The 22,053-nt window shown below is 42.4% G+C and overlaps 1 pseudogene across 1 annotated transcript in view; it reads left to right on the top strand.

Moving 5' to 3' along the window:
* Positions 1-7,523, top strand: part of LOC306887265 (dynein axonemal heavy chain 5-like) — a 106,637-nt pseudogene extending 99,114 nt beyond the window's left edge. Inside the window, exon 64 of the transcript in view lies at positions 7,026-7,523. The product of the transcript in view is annotated as a dynein axonemal heavy chain 5-like (transcript). The remainder of the gene's footprint in view (positions 1-7,025) is intronic.
* Positions 7,524-22,053: the final 14,530 nt, after the last annotated feature.

Raw genomic sequence — 22,053 nt, 5'->3', positions numbered from 1 at the left:
TGATGGCTACTTCCAGCAGGATAATGCACCATGTCACAAAGCTCGAATCATTTCAAATTGGTTTCTTGAACATGACAATGAGTTCACTGTACTAAAATGGCCCCCACAGTCACCAGATCTCAACCCGATAGAGCATCTTTGGGATGTGGTGGAACGGGAGCTTCGTGCCCTGGATGTGCATCCCACAAATCTCCATCAACTGCAAGATGCTATCCTATCAATATGGGCCAACATTTCTAAAGAATGCTTTCAGCACCTTGTTGAATCAATGCCACGTAGAATTAAGGCAGTTCTGAAGGCGAAAGGGGGTCAAACACAGTATTAGTATGGTGTTCCTAATAATCCTTTAGGTGAGTGTATGTATAAAAAAAGGGTTTGAATCTTAGGCAATAAAAGCAATATATTTCTACAGTATTTCACAATAACCATGCCCTTTTGAACAGTGGAACAGGATTGTGCAAGGAATCAATTTCCAGCCAGAAATATTTAATTGACACCAGCTTATGTGATCACATATCATACAACAGTACATCTCCTTCAGTTTTCCATTTCATTCTCAAAAAGCTCTTGGAGAATGATTTTTGACAAGAACTCTGCAAACCCAATAAAATTTTCAGGCAGGGAGGAGAATTTGGTTATTGTAGTCAGTATTAGCAGCAAAAATAAGTACTTAAGTCCCCAATTCCTTATGTTAGCTTTCACACCTCTTTTTTCTCAATTCTCTTTCATATTCCCCTCATTCAATTACCAGTGTTGCAAAGCCATGTCCCTGATTACTTTCTGTCTTTCAGCTAAGTCCTTCAGTTCCCCATCTTTTTAAAGCTCACTATTCAACATTCGGATGAGAACAGTGCATCAAAAGCTTGGCTGCATGAGATATTTTTTAATTGCTCTTGGACATCCATTTCATTTGGGTCACTGTGGAAAGAGTCTCAAACTCATCTTGGCTTGTCACACTTTGAAACATGAAAACTTCAAAAGACATCAGTCACTGACTTGGATGGAATGAAAGTGAAGAGTCATTCACAATAACAGAAAGCACAACAGTAGCCTATGTTTTCATACACAGCAGACTAATGAAAACAGAATTTTTTTTTACTTTCATTATTAAAATTCTACTTTTTTTCTTTTGTAGGACTAGTTATGGAAAACTATTTCATATTAGAATTTTAGACAACAAACAGAATTACTTTTCAAATTTGATAAAAGACACCAAAACACGCATAGGGGGAAAAAATGGCAATTTATTCAAAATTTCAACAGTGGCTAACCATGGTAAGAAATGGTAAAAAAGTATTTGTGAGGAATTTTATCATAAAACATATTGATGTCCAGATGTTATCAGCAGGCATGTAAGAAGGCCAGTCAGCTATAGTAAACAAACATGATCCATCGCTTTTAGCGAGAAGGAAAAGACTCTTATTCTTCTGACATGAGTGGGGATATACAGAAAAAGTTTAAGAATTCCCCTATTTGTATGAATAGATATCAATGGGGATTAAAATGTAAAGGTTCAACTGCATTTTAAAACAAAGAGTGAGTGTTTGTAATGAATCAATTGTTCCACTTGATGATAAACTGAAAGCTGATAACAAAAACGCAGCTATTTATTAACGCAGCAAACTGCAAGTACAACTTTTCATGCTTAAAACCTTCTTATAAAGGTTTAACATGGCATTGGGATAATCATACTGTTTAACCTGTTAACTGTCACCCCACCCCCCCACCTTTGTATATATATATTTTTTTTTTTTTAGTTATCACAAATCTCACAAATTCACTTTTTCTGAGCAATGACACAAAACAAAACAAAGGAACAAACAAACAAACAAAAACTGTACATTTTCTTACAATAATCATAATTTCATGTTCAAGACTAGGTTAATAACAGATTATATGCAAATCTAATTTGTTAAACACAATCAGGCAAATTTGATATTGTATTCGCATTAAAAAATAAAACTACATGAAGTGAATGAATAACCATAGCAACAAAGGATTTGAGGGAAAAATGGAACAAAGGAAAACAGATAACAAAGGAAATGCAAACTAAAAGTCTATAAAAATGAAAGCAAAACAGACAGCATGTGATTAAAAAGAAATCATGCAGTAACACTTTAGTGTAGAGACCAATTCTCACTATTAACTAATTTCTTATTAGTATGCCTATTAATAACATATTGGCTGTTTATTAGTTCTTTAAAAAAAAAAAAAATGATTTACATGACCTTAATCTACCTCCCTAATCCTACCCAATACCTAAATTTAACAAGTACCTTGCTGACTATTAGTAAGCAGCAAATTAGTAGATTATTGAGGCAAAAATCAGTTAAAGGTTTGTTAATAGCAAGAACTGGACCTCAAAATACAGTCTTACCAATCATGCTGACAAAGATTTGACTTTATGACTGTATTTACCACAGGTGGTGATAATGAGTGTCTGTATTATGTCATTAAATGTTTGACTTACAAGTAAATAATTTATAAATGAAACAATGAATTTATAATGTATGTCTTTGTCATTCTTAACTCAAAATAAAAAGTTAATTCATTAATAATCCCCATTTCTGAATATTCCGTGCAAACCTGTGTTTAAGCATTGAACTGGTGGCTGGCTGAACAGGCTCTAATCTGTCTTCTTACAGTAAGGCTGATGAGACACTGGGCAACTTTCTGAGCAATGTTGCCATAAACGGGCAACCAGGTGAGAAAAAGGGCCTACAACCAATCGAAAATATCCAGATAGAAATTTGTTACCCATTCTCAATGGGAAAGTGCCCAAGCAACATTGCTCAAAAAAAAGTTGCCCGGCAAAATTGCTCAAAAAGTTGCCCCGTGTATCATCAGCCTAACAGTATGCTTTCACAGTACATCAAGTTTTGATTTCCGTAAAATATGACCCCTCTTGAGATATAAGCTGATGTATTGTAAGTGCTGAGACCAACTCAGTGGTAATAATCCAAGAGAGAGAGAGTTTATGCATTTAACTGTTTGTTAGTGAAATGCTATAATCAGATTACCCCAGCCAGCATGTGGGAATATGCTTAGAGTGGATTTTGAAACTCATTAAAAAGACTAATTTAGAAGCAGCTGCTACTAAAGGTCATGACTACTGAATTTTTAAGACCTCACAGCATTATATACAGTAGTACTGTTGTAAAATGATACTGTATGTGAACAGTGCTTTAGATGTACACAAACAGAAAAAGTATTTGTTTTGCAAGATGATATGCCTTCCTAGGTTGCAAATAAATTCATGAAAAGCTCCTGAACCTGACCCCTAACACAAGCAGGTAAAAGGACTGTTGCTTTCTTAAGCTTTCCTAATACCTTTTAAAAGAAATCAATTAACAAATCATAGGTCATACCTCAATTTCCACAGCACACTAAAGCTGTGGCTTACAATCTTTTCTTTTGGAATCTAGTCACACACATACAGATTGTGCTTAATCCTGAAAAGCACATGGATTTCTGCCTTAGGCTCATTAAGCACCTGTGCTTGCTGACTCTCCACAGATGTTTACACAGACACATACAATTTCAAGAAATGTTAAAATCTGAAAGACGACAATCTTACAGAAGGGAAGAGAGAATTCAAAAGGTCACAGACATGCTGCATGCCTCCAGATGAAAGAAGCAAACATTCATAAATGGCTGCTATTGTTTTATATTGTATTAAAGACAATGTAGGCTACAGGGGAATTTAATTGCTTGGATGTTGCACTTTCAAAGCTCAATGTAGTTCTCCTATATGATATAAAAAAATTGCTTTAGATGCACATAAACACGGTGTATTTCATTGTCATTCACTTCACATGGTTTTGGAAGATGTTACAGAGAGGGACTGCCCTTAAAATCAGGAGTAGCTCCTTAAACTGACCCATAACACATACATGTAAAAGGCACTGTTAATTCCTAAAGCTTTCCTACCTTATACAAAATGAATGGACAATGTCTTACAATCTTTTCTTTTGGAATCTATAGAAGAATCTGATTAGAGATGTTTGAGTTCTCAGAGCTTTGACTTCTAATTAAATATTTTTGCAGATCTAAGAAAAATAAATGGAGACAGCAGGCACTGCGTTTTATACATGTTTTAATCTCAAGAGAAACATTTCAGAATCTCATTTGTGATTTTGGTTTGGTTATCTGGAGAAGCGCAGACTGCAGCATTCTGCGGCCCAGCTTCATCTCTTGTGTTGAATAATCTGGACAAGTGAAACTTCATAGAATCAAAGTTTAATGACTTCTACAAGGAGGTCAGAGTATGTGTGCACTTCCCAAGCGTGAGTGTGTCACTCTGAAGAGTGCATTAGCATTAAATTGAGTTATTTGCATATTACCCACTGGGCTTGGAGAGGGGATGTGTTTCTTTTCCAGCTGGTTTTGGCTACGTGAGAAGTAAATGTATTTAAAATGGATGGATGGATGGATGGATGGATGGATGGATGGATGGATGGATGGATGGATGGATGGACGGATAGATGGACGGACGGACGGACGGACGGACGGACGGACGGACGGATGGATGGATGTATGGACGGACGGATGGATGTGGGTAGTAGACAAATACAAATTGGACTGTCCTATGGTGTGACAGCAAAAATGTAGAAAAAAAAACTTAACTCACAAATACTAATTAGAATCTTGGCCACCGATGCAACTGATTGCTGGTAATTGGTTTACGTGACAGCAGTTGACAGATGTTCACCACCCCACACAATAAGGATTAACTAAGTAAGAATGAATGTACTTTTTAATCTAGGATCTGAATTAATTGTTCAATATAATATATGACAATATGCATTGTATTGTATATTTTAGTATCTATCCAAATAAATAAAAAAGTATGTCCTTATACCTGTAATACCTTCATACTGTATAAACAGTGAGTCCAGGAAGGTGTACATGGGTAGTTGACGTATCAATGTGTCCTTTAGTGTGATGGAAAAATGCAACAACAAAAAAAATTTATAATAATAAAAATAACCTCTAACATTGAAGATAAACCGCTCTCATGCTATTTGTAACTCTAAGAATGAAGATACATTTTTCTCATGTTATTTGTATGTTAAGTTTTTTTTTCTACATTTTTGCTATGTCACACCATAGGACAGTCCCATTTTTATTTGTCTACTACCCACTACCCACATCACTTTGGGCGGCCACGGTACAAAAAAAAACGCAACCCATGGCTCTGTAATTTTTCCCGTGACTGTATTTTCAAAATAGCCCAATTGTGTGGGAAAACCGCGACCCTGGCAACACTGGTTCCCTATACCCTTATCACATATGTGTATACATATCTCTCGCACACTCTCTCTCTCTCTCGGACACACTCGCACTCTCCACGTTCACTTCACTTTTGTCTAGCCCGGCGTGTCATAATCACAAAATCCTTTCATCCCAATGTGCATTCTATCCACCCTATCTGCCCTAAATAGCATTGAAAATGACTAATATCACATAGAATTTAGGATGGATAGTGTGCACATTGAGACGCAGGCAATTATGACCTTCCAAGATTAACTGCGATGACGGCAAGAAGTTGGGGTCAAACCTTATCAAACGATTAATTTACGATTAAAAAAAAATATTAACGCGTTAAGATTTTTAGATTAATCGCATGCGTTAACGTTGACAGCCCTAATATATATATATATATATATATATATATATATATATATATATATATATATATATATATTATTTAGTGATAGTTGTTCATGAGTCCCTTGTTTGTCCTGAACAGTTACTTGTTATCTCTTGTGGAAGGAGAATGTTGATCTCTTCTGCTAACCACTGCTGAACAGACATATTTAAGTATTGTTGTTCATTTTGTTCATTTACCTTAACTCAAACTGCAGTCCGTAGTAGAAGCTCTGCCTACTGACGTCATATGCTCCCTTGTTTGAGCCAATCAAGTTTTTGGGGTCGGAACCAGGATCTGGGCCAGGCTTTTTAATTTGCTCTTCACCCCAATAATGCTCTGGCCCCAGTGGAAAAGCGATATCCTTCATTAATTTACTATTCACTACTGTGTCACATATCACATAGTTCACTGTATAAGGAAGAGGAAGTCAGTATATGGACACAGCTCTACACAATACTGCACACTTATGACACATGACTCACTCAAAAACAGCTTTTTTACCCTTGAGACTCTCAGCTCTGATTAGGGGGGATAATCAAACAGCCTGCCATATTATGAATTTGACAACAGTGTTTTACCATGCTATAAATAGCACACCAGCTAGTACTATATCCTGACTGTCTCATTCCTTCTCACCTTTACACTCTACCTGGATATAAACATACAATCATTGCTACTTTAGGCAGAAGTCACTACATTATGCTAATGCAGTGCTCACAAATACTAATTAGAATCTTGGCCACCGATGCAACTGATTGCTGGTAATTGGTTTACGTGACAGCAGTTGCGTAGGCTATATATACACATGTGATCGCAAAAGGAAGTTATAACAAACACTCGATGGTGGTTTAAAGTGAGTTCTGAATAAAAGTGTACTATTAATCTCATAAATTGTTTTATGTAGCATGATGCTAATGTTAGCTCTAATGCACCTACAGAACAGGTCCAATTCTTCTTCATAATGCATGTTGTCATAATACTTCATGTAAAGTCGCAAGAAAATGTTTTGTATTTATTTAGAAATACTTTTGATAATAGTTGGGTAAATGTATACTGGGATTGAAGTGATGTGGCTTGGTAAACGTTTTGTTGCCAGTATCAAGGCTGACAATGGCTGAATTAAAACAAAACAGTGAAGTGAATGTGAATTCAACATGCAGTGAATTAAAAACAAAGTCGGCCAGAGCCCACCAGAATGGATGGGGCCATCTGGCTACAAGCGGGCATTTTGCCATAGGATCCTCAGATTTCTTCTCCTTCAGCGACAACTGCAAGATCTTCGCTCTATGAGATTTGAAGCCTTTGTTGTGAACAAGCCTCGCAGTGGATCAAGACTCCTTCCTGCCGCCATCTGGTGATTTTTCTATTACAGCAAATTTCTAAGCGCAAATTTTCTCGCCGTTGTTGCAAATACCATGTCACCTCTCTGCGCTCGCGGTTGGCTTTCTTTTCAGAAAGCTACTCCACCCCTCGCATCCTCCCGCTTCCTTCCTCCCAGGAACCTGTGAGGAAAAAGCATCGGGGCAGAGGAACTCGGTGCTCGGAGACAACTGAGCCCACGCCAGCTGAGCCCCTGCATGTTTCACTCTCTCCTCATAAAGAGGTTTCTCCCGTCCTCTTCGCTCACCCGGACCATTGTCCCTCTGCGGCTGCGAGCGATCTGGTCTCAATTGGTGGGAGCGAATGCGACGACATGGAAGACAACATGTCTCTGGCGGCTTCAGATGTGGAGGAGCTGTCGGGCTCATCTCACGACCCAGCCCCGCTGCCATCTGCACAGCCCAGCACACCCAGCACAGGCATGGATGCCAAACTGATCCATATCCTGTCTAAAGCTGTGGAGGAGCTAGATTTGGAGTGGTTCTCCTGAGGAACCCACCCGTAGCCGCCTGGATGAATGGAAGATCACCAGATCTTGGCGCACCCCCTACTCAGCCCGCCTACGTGCCTCTTCTTCGTCCACCCTTACATCTGCCGACGGCGCCGAAGGAAAAGGGTACGACAGACTGCCTTCCCTGGATGAGTCAGTGGCCGCGCATCTTTGCCCGCCCACGGCCATCAGTTGGAAGGCAAAGGCTGCCCACCGTCCAAGCCGTGTAGGATGACTTCAGCTTTCGCTGGACGAGCCTATTCGTCAATTGGACAAGCGGTTAGCTGAGACCTGTCAACGCTCCGCTCGGCCAGATGCTATACATTCCCTAAGTGCCAGGGACCCCGGCTCAAGATAGTGCTGGACCTGGCTCCTCAGGCATCTTCCTGATCTGTGGGACAGAAAGAGGAATGGGGCAAGTCTTGCTACAGCCGGACCACCCACCAAGCAGCCTCTGCTGTTCCTCCAAGCACCCTGTTCAGTTCCGGGTGCCGACAGCAATGTGTTTGTGGTAAACACCATTGTGAACTCTGTGCCCATTAAAATAGTGCCCACACAACCGATCGCTGTTATAGTGAGAAAAATAAAACACAAACATTTTCGAAGAGAGAGCAAATTTCCTCTTCCTATTATCACAAGCATCATGTCCCCGCAAGGCAGCCTGTAGCTCGAACTAATCCAACCCCTCGCCACACGGGCTGAGGCCTGGCAGATGGATAATAAAGATAATAAAGCAATGTTTTACACTTCAATTCGCTCGATTCAGCGACGTGATTTCCACCTCAGTTCAAGGACGCACACGTCCTGCACGCCAAGGTGATGAATTTGCTGGCGAAAGGAGCCGTAGAAACGGTTCCCCCGGCTCAGAGCGAGTCAGGCTTCTACAGCTGATACTTCCTTGTCCCCAAAAAGGATGGTGGCCTGAGACCCATCCTCAATCTCAGACACCTGAACCACGCCCTCATGAAACGGGCGTTAAGGATGATTACATTGAAACAGATCATCTCGCAAGTGTGCCCAGGGTACTGGTTCTTTTCGCTGGGTCCGAAGATGCCTACTTTCACATCCAGACCCCCCCAACCACAGACGATTCTTGAGATTCGCCTTCGAGGAAGTGGCTTATCAATACACGGTCCTTCCCTTTGGACTGTCCCTAGCACCTCGCACTTTCACATAGTGCATGAATCCTGCTCTTTCCCTGCTGAGACAGATGGGAATCCGCATTTTGAATTACCTTGACGACTGGCTCACAGATCCTTCCTCCTCAGCCATTTAGAATGCCTGGGACTCAGGGTCAATTTTGCCAAGAGTGCGCTGTCCCCCAGCCAACAGATTTCGTTCCTGGGAACAGTTCTTAACTCAGCTCAAATGAGGGCGGTATTCACACTGGCCATTCAGCAGCTCTCGGCCTCATTCACACTGCGGCAACAGGATCCATTAGCGGGACACTGCGGTGACAGGATCAAATTAAACGGGGCACTGCAGCAGCAGTATCAAATGAGCAGGGCACTGCGGCAGCACTGGCAGTATCGAATTAAGCGGGGCACCGCAGCGGCGGTATCAATTGAGCAGGGTACTGCAACAGCAGTATCAAATGAGCAGGGCACTGCAGTGTCAAATTAAGTGGGGCACTGCAGTATCAGTATCAAATTAAGCAGGGCACTGCAGCGGCAGCATCAAATTTCATTAAACTGATCAGCGTTAGATGGGCTTTCTTTGTGAAAATGATTGGTCCTGATATACTGTAGCTCTTGAAGGCGTCCGATGACCATCGACCGAGAGCTTGGATCGGCTGTTGGATATTAATGGATGGTACTGGGTGAACCTGTTTGGAGGAAAGAATTAAGTAACGCGTCGAGGAGAGGTTTTGAAGGATGTGTTATAGGGATACGAGTTGCGAACAGTGAGGAACTGGGGTTGGTGATGAAGAATTTCTGTGAGAATCTGAGACTTGATGGTATTGGCACAGAGGGTGGTTCCGGAGCTGCAGCATTCGGTGGGGTAGGTAGTGGGACTGCAGTGAATGAAGTGTACTGGGGTTTAGATTGGAGAGAAGGGTTAGAAGGAGGATAGGGAGGGGCCGAAACCATTTGCGGAGGCAGCCTCGTGCACGGATTAGCCTTTGTTGCTTAGGGAAGCACGTAGAAAGAGGTAGAAGGAAATGAGGGAGAAGGCCAGTAAGCTTGTGTTGCTGGCTGATGATGCCCTACTTGGATGTCTGCAGCAGGGGCTGCTGCCCAATGATAGGAAAAAGGAGTAATAATAATAATAATTCGTTACATTTATATAGCGCTTTTCAAGGCACTCAAAGCGCTTTACATAGTAAGGGGGGTGTCTCCTCGTTCACCACCAGTGTGCAGCATCCACCTGGATGATGCGACGGCAGCCATAGTGCGCCAGAACGCCCACCACACACCAGCTTATTGGTGGAGAGGAGACAGTGATGAAGCCAATCAGTAGATATGGGGATGGTTAGGAGGCCATGATGGTCAGAGGCCAATGGGCAAATTTGGCCAGGATGCCGGGGTTACACCCCTACTCTTTTTTGGGATTTTTTATGACCACAGAGAGTCAGGACCTCGGTTTAACGTCTCATCCGAAGGACGGTGCTTTTTACAGTATAGTGTCCCCATCACTATACTGGGGCGCTAGGACCCACCCAGACCGCAGGGTGAGCACCCCCTGCTGGCCTCACTAACACCTCTTCCAGCAGCAACCTAGTTTTCCCAGGAGGTCTCCCATCCAGGTACTGACCAGGCTCAACCCTGCTTAGCTTCAGTAGGCAACCAGTCTTGGGCTACAGGGTGATATGGCTGCTGAGTAGCGAAAGGGTAAGTGTAAGGTAGCTGAGCTTGAGTGGCTAGCGGAGGCAGCCTCATGCTAGCATCTGCCGCCAGAGGTAGAAGGAAGGGAGCGGGAAGGATAGGAGTTTGGGAAGCCAAGCCAGCTGGCAACGTTGCGTGCGGCGCTGTAACTGAAGGCGCCGCAGTGATTTATTGAGAAGAGGAGAGAGGCAATACAGTGTGAGGAGCGGCCAAGTCTGGGGCATGGCCCATGCTTGTTGACGGCCTGCTGCGTCTTGAATCTCGAGGGGAGCCGGAACGTGATCTGGAAGAAAACTTTATTTTTAATGAAGTAGGGAGCTACGGGGGAACGGAGTATGGGATACAATTGATAGCAGAGTAGGGCTTTTAAAATGGCTGAAAAACTAAATTTGAATTTTCCAGTTAAATATTGATCAATATTCAAATTCTATTCGAATTTGAAAGGCATGAATTCAGTTAGGGGGAAAAAGATTTTGGCTTCTCTCCTGAGGCCACAGGAGGGCGAGTAAAATATTACTAATGCACATTTATTAAAGCAATAAACAACATGACTATCTGTGAAAAAGTGTGTAATCTTTATGAACCAAATATAATCAATTAAGTTGCTTAAACAATGATGAACAAAGCAACATCATGTATACATAGTTTAATACAAAGAGACGAGAGCCAATTAGACATTTTACATGGCTTTCTAAACATGCTTCTCTCTTGTGCGAGATGAGAGTCTAAAAGTGATCGATGTCACTCTAGAAAATGTGCATCCTGTGTGCCACTGATAAGGCTACCTGACACACGGCTAAAATTCAAATGCATCGTTTTTTGTATTAGAATGAGGATTTTTATTTTGAATTCGACAAATATTCGAAATTCAAATTTATTTGACAGCCCTGCAGCAGAGGCAGCCTGACTTTTAAATTGGCCTCTGGGCTAGTGTCTGCTATGGGAGCTGGAGGCGACTGAAAAGAAAAAGGGGTCATTAGAAACGGGAGGAAAAGCCCGAGATGTGTGGGCCTGATTTGCAAGCGGAGGCAGCCTCACGCTTCCTTCAGCTATTGTAGACCATGGGTCGGGAGTGGGGTTATCCGGCAAAGCCTGTGCAGCCTGCGCAGGCAGCGGAGGCAGACTCACGCTAGTGTGTGCTACGTGAGCTGGAGGCCACTAAAAAGGAAAAGGATTAGAAGTAACAGGAGGAAAAGACTGAGGCCATGTGTTGCAAGCATAAGCATCTTTGCGCTCATTTCAGCTGCTGTAGCTGTAGGCTGCGGAGGCTTGTGATATTCGGAGGAAAAATGCTGGAGAGCCTGTGCAGCCTGCACAGTTAGTGGAGGCAGACTGACACTAGCGTGTGCTGTGGGACCTGAAGACCACTGAAAAAAAAGAGGGGTTAGAAGTAGCAGGAGAACATATGACGGCTTTTAACAACTTTTTAAAAAAGTGATACAATTATGAAAATACCTGTTTTTCCCCTTAACAACACGAAAAGAAGAAAGTATTGAAACTGCTGGCCAGCCAAGCACATTGGCTGGTAGAGACTTGAAGAGGGGTTCCTAGCAGTATGCACAACACATGCAAATTGGGTTGCTAGATACATTTGTTCAATAATAATAATAATAATAATAAAAATATGAATAGTTCTTTATGATACACCTTAGTTGTTGGTTTGCACCTATAATTGTTCATTTAGGTACACTGATTTTCGGAAAAATTAAGTTCAACAATCGTTGGCATCTTATCTGTCAATCTGAGTAATGTGTAATTTAAAATACAGGTAAAATGCTAGTGAAAATTAATACAGAAAATTAGTAATTTCCTTTGATCTACGCAGTTTGCGTCATCATGGTTACAAAAATGACATTGACATCCATAATGTCTTCACATCGTTTAACAACTTTTAGCAACAAACAACCTGCCTTTAGTGACTTTACCCAAAAGTTTATTTGTAACACAGCCTGTGCCGCTACCCGCTAGCAGAGGCAGCCTCACGCTGACTGCTACGAGAGCTGGAGGTCCGGCTACATGCGGCGCAGCGGCAGGAAGAACTGTGGTGAAAAGAAGAGCCGAAGCGGGAAGCGAGTGAGGTTTTGCTGCGGTGAGAACTGGGGCGTGGCCCAGGCTCGTTTGAGGCCTGCCGCTGCGACCCAACGCTCTAGGAGAGCCGGGTCTTGTTGCAGTATGTGGTTTTGCATTGTCCTGCCGAATTACACGTCGTCTGGAGGGGAGCATATGTTGCTCTAAAATCTTTATATACCTTTCAGCATTCATAGTGCCTTCCAAAACATGCAAGCTGCCAATACCGTATGCACTTATGCACCCCCATACCATCAGAGATGCTGGCTTTTGAACTGAAGATAAGCTGGAAGGTCTCCCTCCTTTTTAGCCCAGAGGACATGGCATCCATGATTTTCAACAAGAATGTCAAATTTGGACTCGTCTGACCATAGAACTCTTTGCCACTTTGAAACAGTTCATTTTAAATGAGCCTTGGCCCACAGGACACGACGGCGCTTCTGAATCATATTCACATATGGCTTCCTTTTTGTATGATAGAGCTTTAGTTGCCATCTACAGATGGCATGGCGGATTGTGTTCACCGACAGTGGTTTCTGGAAGTATTCCTAGGCCCATTTAGTAATGTCAATGACAGAATCATGCCGATGAGTGATGCAGTGTCGTCTGAGGGCCCGAAGACCACGGTCATCCAACAAAGGTCTTCGGCCTTGTCCCTTACGCACAGAGATTTCCCCAGATTCTTTGAAACTTTTGATGATGTTATGCACTGTAAATGATGAGATTTGCAAAGCCTTTAAAAACAACGTTCCTCAATGTCAAATTGCAAAGTATTCCGCAATCTTTTTATGCACTCTTTCACAGATCGGAGAGCCTCTGCCCATTTTTACTTCTCAGAGACTCTGCCTCTCTAAGACATCCCTTTTATGTTACAGACCTGATGTCTATTAACTTAATTAGTTGCTAGATGTTCTCCCAGCTGAATCTTTTCAAAATTTCTTGCTTTTTCAGTCCTTTGTTGCCCCGTGCTAACTCCAGCACTGTACCAATCGGGCAGTTAACTGGGTCAAAGTGGCGGTCTCCGCACCAGGAAGTGAAAAATTTCCACTTCGAGGCATACAGTTTCCTCATAGAGGGAGCTCTGGACTGGAGAATGGTATCAGCAACCTCGGTTGAGAGACCGGAAGCTACGAGCTGCGCCCCCTCAGAGGCCACACCCACAGCTTCCACAACTCCGGGCGGGGGTGAAAGATAGTGCCCCCCGCCTGTGAGAAGAGATCGGGGAGCCGTCGAGGAGAGAAATCAGGTCCGAGAACCATACTCGGCTCGGCCAGAACGGTGCTACTAGCAGTAGGCTGACCTCGTCCTGGCGCACTCTCGCCAGAACTCCTGGGAGCAGAGCAATCGGGGGAAAAGCATAAAGATGAAGCCTCGACCAAGCCTTTACCATAGCGTCCAGTCGCAAAAAGGTCCACCTGAGCCTGGCCAAATACTCTCCATATCTGCTTCACCACCTCGGGGTGAAGCATCCATTCCCCGGGCCTCGGCCCCTGCCTCGACAGGATGTCTGCTCCTACATTGAGATACCCAGGGATATAGATGGCTCTCAGCGAGCGAAATTTGCCCTGGGACCATACAAGGATCTGGTGCGCAAGCTTTTATAAGGGGCGCGAACGCAGACCTCCCTGATGGTTGATGTAAGAGACCACCGCTGTGCTGTCGGTGCGCACCAACACATGGTGATCTCTCAGGTCTGGGAGAAAGTGCTTGAGTGCATGAAACACGGCCAACATTTCCAAACAGTTGATATGCCACGTTAGATGGCGACCGCTCCACAGACCGCGGGCAGGGTGGCCACTCATGACCGCTCCCCAACCGGTGAGGGATGCGTCCGTCGCTAGCATTACGCGGTGACAAGGAGCTCCCAACACAAGAACCAAGCTTGGCTCCACATGTCTAAGGCACGTAGGCATCGCCGCGTGACCTTGATCATGCGAAACGGGTTTCCCCTCGGGGAGACCCCTCGGTCTTGAGCCACCACTTTAGGGGTCTCATGTACAGCAAGCCAAAAGGTATCACGTTGGACGCAGCTGCCATGAGCCCCAGCAGTCTCTGAAACTGCTTCACAGTGAGTGACTGGCCCTCTTTCACTCTCTTGACTGAGGTGAGGATCGAGTCGATTCGAGCGGGAGACATACGTGCCTGCATCGTGGTCGAATCCCACACCATGCCTAGATAAGAGGTTCTCTGAACTGGAGAAAGCCCACTTTTCTTGGCGTTCTCGCGCACATATCGATGCCGAACCGCCAGTTGCTCCGATTGAGCTAGGATCAACCAATCGTTGATATAATTGAGTATGCGGATGCCCTGGAGTCGCAAAGGAGCCAGAGCAGCATCCACACACTTCGTGAAAGTGCGGGGTGAGAGTGCCAGGCCGAAAGGAAGGACCCGATATTGGTAAGCTTTGCCCCAAAAGCAAACCTCAGGAACTTCCTGTGAGTGAGAAGGATGGAGACATGGAAGTATGAGTCTTTTAGATCTATCGTGACAAACCAGTCCTCGGACTTGATTTCCACGACCTGTTTGAGTGTAAGCATCCTGAACTTCAGTCGCCTGACTGAGCGGTTCAACTGACGCAGATCTAAAATGGGACGGAGCCCTCCATCCTTCTTTGGAACAATGAAGTACTGGCTGTAGAACCCGGACTCTCTTTCGTGAGGAGGGACCACCTCGAAGGCCTCCTTCCTCAAGAGAGTGTCTACTTCCTGTTCCATGATCAGAGCCTGCTCGGGGCCCACGCACGTGGGAACCACACCGTTGAAAGGCGGCGGCAGAATGCAGAACTGAATACGATAGCCTTTCTCTACAGTGTGCAGGACCCACTGAGATACATCTGGCAGTAGTTTCCACGCTGCCAGATGGTCTACTAAGGGAACCAGTCTCTCGAGACTGGCCTCTGATGTACTCAGAGCTGCTGGCATGAGGAGCTCTCGAGACCCCCACAGGGGAGACGAGCTTCTCAGCTCCGCTACACTTCGCGGTGGAAGAAACTGAGAACACTGCTCGCTGGAGCCAGCTGCACCCTGAAACCCTGGCAGGGTTGACAGACTGGTCTCCCGAGGGCACTGGGGGGAGACAGACACCCGCTCTGCCCCCGAGGGATCTGCCCTCGTAAGCCCGGAGCCACGCTCGTCAGGGCTTCTTGGCCGAGGACCTCCTCGACTTAAGTACGGTCCGCAGATCCGGCTTAGCCTTAGCGGTCCCCGACCCCGCCTCGGTGGGGCGCGGGTAGCCACGCTCTGTTTCTGTGCCTCCATGTACGAGGAGCTGGCACACAACGAGGGCTGCTCCCGTCCAACAGCCCTCCGAGCTAGAGACCGGCGAGGGAGAAACCGGTGAAACGCCGCCACTTGTTTACGGGTCTCCTGGTAGCTGTCGACGACAGAATTTACGGTGTCGCCGAACAGGCCAGAAGGCGCAAGCGGGGCGTTCATAAGGAGGACCCTGTCCTTATCTTGTAAGTCGGACAGAGTCAACCATAAATGTCTCTCCGCCGCCACCAGTGCTGCCATAGACCTGCCGATGGCACGGGCGGTCTCTCTGGTGGTGCGGAGAGACAGATCAGCGGTTTTACGGAGCTCAGTGATATCTTCAGGCCTGAGCTCCTCTCCTCTCTGGATCTGATAGGCGGGGAAGGAGATAGGTACTGGCCCGTCTCGCTTCCCACTAACAGATCCATATGCGAACCCCACGAGTGCAGCCGCCGCTCCGCCTCAGCGGAAGCGGGACCAGCACCGCGGGGAACGCCGAAGAAGGCTCCCTCGCGAAAGAGAGCCTTCCGGGAACGAAGTGCACGCAATGATAGAAGCTCGCAATGCGGGCAGTCGGCTCCCTCAAGAGCCGACTCAACGTGACTCGCTCCCAAGCAGACCACACCCAGATCCCCCGATCCCCCGATGATGAGTATCTCCCGCAGTGATGTAAGGCCTGCAAGGGGGAACACACAGTCTGAAATGCAATCTGCTGTCGCCCAAGTGCTTTACTTTTTGAGCACTTTTCGCCATAATAAAGTGGAGCTTATAATGTGTTCTTTTTTGAGACAGACAACACTAAATAAGACTCACAACAGGCAAGGACAATACACACAGACAGAGAGGCGATTGCTGAATGACAAAAAGCAAATGCCGGCTCCGCCGCACCTGCTTTTATGCTTCCTGGTCGGTGACGTCACCCGCCTATGACATCTCGCCCTTTCATTGGACAGATTACACTCTAGTTCAGAGCGCGATCATGCTGAAGACGTTCCCGTAGCGTCGTCGACGCAGCTTGAGTTCCTGGAAGGGAATCAATATTTGAGCAAGTACATAACCAGCCAGTGTTCAAAACTATCGCCTTGATCCTGCAGGTGGCAGATCGTTTATAGCCTCTTCAGAAATTAAATACATAATTTTGATGGCGGATTGTAATCCAGAAAGGATTATGTGTTTATGAAACACATGTGAATGAAATTAAATTATATTGCTGATTACAGATATCCTGGGATTATACAAGATTTGTATTTTAAAGAATACCAGTTCGAAGGCAGCATAGTTTGCTTTTTGGATTAAAAGAATTTCTTAATGTGAAATTCTATTGGTATGACAATTAGATATTAGACTGTACAGAAATTGAAATCTACAGGCTAATACACAGTATAGGCTACTCATATTCACGCAATGTTGTTAACATTAATAATTTGAGAATAAAGTATAACAATAACAATATTTTGCACGGTTTGATGTGATATGAGTTTACCGATCGTTAGATTTAATCAGAATTGGTAGCACGATTTATGATAATGTTTTTTTCCTCAGTTGGGCAGAACAAACGTGGCAGACTTGTTACTTACTTATTCAGATGGCAATATACAGTTAAAATTCTTATTTGCGTCATATATTCATAGGCTAGAATCTGTGATTGCGAAGTACAGTAAACATTCACACCGGTGTGGTGACTGACAGCTACACATTCACCTCAAAACATTAGATTCATTCGTGCTGAAGCTGTGCCGGAGCACACCACCACAAGCAAGATAGTTCCACAAGCAGCTGTATTTCCAGGTTTTCAAACAGAGATGGTGACAAAGAGGCAAAACTTACGGACTGCAGCTTTAATCAAGAGCAGTGAGTGATTCCTTCTTTTCTTTTAATTATTAACATTGAGACCTATATTAAGACCTATTGTAATGCATGCATCTAACATAATGTTACACATCAGATTTTTCTCCAAACATTAACTAAACATTTATGTAAGACATAACAGATTATGTTTATGTGAATCTCACTAAGACATAGGCTATTTCGCAATAATGCATAGGGAGATTGCGTGCTCTGGGAGAGGCGCATCTTATGCATGCGCTTTGCACATGTCAGTCAGCGTGATTGTTTTGTTTTAATCAGCATGGGTTTGAAAATCATACTTCACTGGTTTGGACTCATGTCATCTAGAATTCAATATGATTATTCACAAAGCTGGAATGCTGTGCTTTGTAACAATAGACCTACAACTTGTGCTGAGAAGCAGCAGCAGTCGTCCAGAAGTGAGCAGAGAAAAAGGTACTCCTCTCATATAACGTACAAATAAAGATAATTTTAGATGTTTAATTACTATTTGGAGCATTGGGATTGCCAGAAAAGGGCTTAATGAACTCATTTTTGTGAAAGCTTCAAATTCGACATTTTTCACTTCTTTTGCCTGTAGCTCAAAATTAGGCCGTGCGCATTCCGACTCATTTTGCCAGCAGGGGTCACATTTTGTATCCACAGGCACATTTTTTAATAAGACTGTTTAATAAACTCGCATCTGGCTCTCATGGACATGTCATCTGAAAAGTGCAGTGAATTGTACATAGAGAAACGTATTTCAGGTTTTGCAGAAATGTAGGCCATCGTATAATTCCAATGAGCCTGGGTTGAACTTCTAACAAAATTCTATTATACAAATGATATAGCACATCAATATACCTGAAGATATCGGTTGTTTGTTGTAAGAGTTGTATTTTTTTACCTAAAATGTATTGTTCAATTATAAAAGATGTCAAATTAATTTAAAATCCACTTGGCTCAAAAATCTGAGAATGTTTATATTTCTGTGTGCAACTCAAAGGAAGAGAAAAATGGAGAGGGTCAATAGATTATTTGCAATTAAATGAAATGGGCATTCTATAGTATTAATTCAGTTAGAATTGCATCAACCCATTCATCTTTTGGATTGTATTGCTGTCCTCCCATTCAACACCCAGTTGAACCTGTTATTCTACCATCATTATTACACACTAAAGTTCATGAATTGTTATTTACTGAGTGCCCCACAGGGAAAGGCTAAACCATAATGAAATTTAACCTGCCAGTGACACCAAGATTAGATGCAATCAACACACCCTGAGCATCACTGAGGCAGAACACTATCACAGCTAATACAAAATAGTCCAAACTGTAATTCTAATTTAGCACCTGAAGGCATCTGACAAAATAAAAAGGTTTTAGAAACATCCGATTTGAAAAAGGTTAAGAGGTCACAAAAACAGCTATTCAGGCATTCCCTCTGTATCTGATTCAGACCTTTTAAAGCCTCCAGCATTAAAACATTAGTCTAGCAGTCTTTTAGCTATGTGAATTTTGACCTTGCAATTAAGAGTCAGATACATAATAAAAAAAGGGATCTACCCAGAATAATAGCAGCTTCTCTATTCTCATAATAACTCTCATAAAAATAAGAAAAACAAAATAGTGAATTGTATTTTGTTTCACACAAAATCATCATATGTTCAATACATGCATAACATGTCTACTTGCAACACAGGTCATGCTGTGTGGTTTAGTTCGCTTTTAGAGATAATTTCTCTCTTCCACCAGTAATATGGCATGTTAGGCATAACAATCATTGAAATAATTAATAATAATAATTTATATTTTTAATACATCTGCATGGATGTCAAACCTATTTATGAGTTATGAAAGAGACATGCCAATCAAATCAATTTTCAAAGGACAAACTTATTGTATGCCCCAAAAGCTCATCCTAAAGCATGTGCTTCACTGAATCAAAATATGTAGTGCCCAATATCTATGTTTAAGAGCTGGGAAAGGAAATATTATTTCATGTAAACAGTCCCATACACATCAGGCCTAAGGTAAGATAAGTGACACTTTGTTCTTGCAATTAGCAGTTCTACCAAAAATGGCTTTGGGTGCAGTGGTTGAGATGCTGACTGGAGCTGGCAGAAAGATCACACATGCTGCAGAGATTCTACACAGTTCTGTGTAAGAGCCTTTCCACCCTGGCGCACAAAGGGGCAAAAATCTGTTCTTTCACAGTTAGTATGCTAACACCTCACAGAGCAGGACAGAGGCTGTGTTCGAAATGCCATACTATCTTACTACTCTTACTATTTCTGCAGCATCCAGTATGTATGCTGCTCATAGTATGCACATTTGCTGTATGCATGAAATACCCGGATGACCTACTATATTTGCCAGAATCTGCTAAATATAACTCAAGTATACTGAAATCAGTACAGAAGCTGTATTCTAAATGGCATACTATCATACAACTCCTACTATACTGCAGTATGCTGTGTGAATACTGTGAATAGTATGTGAATTTTCTGTATGCATGGAATGCCCGGATTACGTGCTACATTTGCTGAAATTTGATGTATGCATCTGAAGACGCTGCGTGGGGTACTGTTTCCCAGAATGCAATGCGCTCCATGTGACCTTTCATCTTCAAATGCGTAAGTGAACTGGAGGCGGGAAATAATAATTATAAATGTTACACTTGTATATGCACGTTTATACATATACATGTAATCTACAAACTATCGCTGTGCATTTAAAAACAATATAATTTGTAGGACATAAATTGTACTTTAATCTCTACGGCACTTTTCCGATCAAGTCAAATGACGTCACCTTTAGCTCTATAGCGCTTTATACATTGTTTCAAAGATATTACATAATAATATTAATATTGCAGTAATATAATATATAAATAAATTATATATATAACTAGAATTAATATTTAAATTAAGCAAACAGAATTAAATTCAGATGCAAACAGCTCTAAAAAGAAATGGAATGTATTTACTCTAAAGACAAATAGACCAATTTGTTGTCAGAGGCTATTTACATTAACTCCGCCCACCAATGCTTGCCTGTGATAAACAGCTCTGCAGAAGACACGTGTATTTCTGTAGAATCAGTGGCGGAGAGAGTAAAAGATACGAGCTGCAGTTGATACGAGCGATCCGAGTTCGATTTCGGCTTTTGTCAAACTCGTGCAACTCCTTTTCCCATCACATACCAGATCAGAAAGGCATTTATTTTCAATAAAAAAATTAAGTAAATATTTGAAAAGTGGAGATTAAACACCTCATTAATAATACAGTGTGCTTAGCTGTTAGTAGGTTTTTGTCCCAATAAAGTGACGTTCATCAAATAAAATTTATGATAATTTACACTAAAATGTTGTTGTCTAATATGTTATTGCATACTGTTTTATAATGTACTACAGTACAAATATCTGCCACCTAACTACTATTTACACACCTGTTGCTAAAGAAAATGCTGCTATTTTATTGTAAACATAATTTATCATTATTTGCACTTAGTGTAATTAGATTATATCACTTTTTCCACTTAGTGTAACTGCCAAAAATATTGTTCAGTTAAAGACAGCTCATTCAGTCCAGTCTATAGCCTATGTAAAGTTATTCAATTATGAAATGAGTTCAATTGGCCAATATTGTTTACTAGTATGAAGCCTTAATAACAAGCCTTTGTAAAAAGAATAGTTAGCACATTTGTTTGTAAGGTAACAACCTTCACAGCTGTGCTGAATTAATGTTTGTGTTTGTCATGTGACAATTAAACATACTACTCTGAAACATTTGTTGCTTACTGTATACTGTTTCACACACTATTCTTTAAAAAATAGTAGGCAGTATACACTGTGTACTGGGCAGTAAGCAGTATGCAGTAAGCAAGTATGCCATTTCGAACACAGCCAGAGTCACGCCTTTTCTCTATTTCAGAAATCAGCAAACCTCGTCCATTGTGAATGCATTCGCATTACACTTAGGACTATGAAGTCAGCACAAAAAACCCTAATATTGTTTATATTAACATGTCATTAATTAAAGAAAAATCACATCACAACCAAATATATGCATTTAATATCACTGTTATTGTTGTTGTTATTAAACATTGTTAAACATTCTTTTCAAACCACTTTTTAAACTGCTAACCAAACTGCTAGGGAAACATATTAATATCTTTCTCATTGCACTGCCAAACTACAGTTTGACAAAATTCCTCTCAGCACTACAGATGTTAAAGGATACACAGCTTTCAAGACTCTCTCTACCCAGGGCCAAAAGGCATAGCATGAAAGGAAGTGAGACAGTGTGAGAAATAGGGAGTAGAAACAGCATTTGGCAATTGTGAAAGAGTCACGTATGGTTCTTTTTGAGTAATCTAAGGCAGTAAGGAACATTTGCACTGAATACAAGAAATGGACACTGAAAACCAAACATTCACTTTTATGACTTTCTATAATGATATTAAGGTTTACTGTTCATATAAAGTTTGACCTTTTATACAGAATTTTAAATACATGCTATTACTGTATGCCATTTACAGAAATTGGCTTTTACTGAA

Source organism: Barbus barbus (genome assembly GCF_936440315.1).
Source record: "Barbus barbus genome assembly, chromosome: 21".
NCBI lineage: Eukaryota > Metazoa > Chordata > Actinopteri > Cypriniformes > Cyprinidae > Barbus > Barbus barbus.
This window is presented reverse-complemented; position numbering and strand designations above follow the sequence as displayed.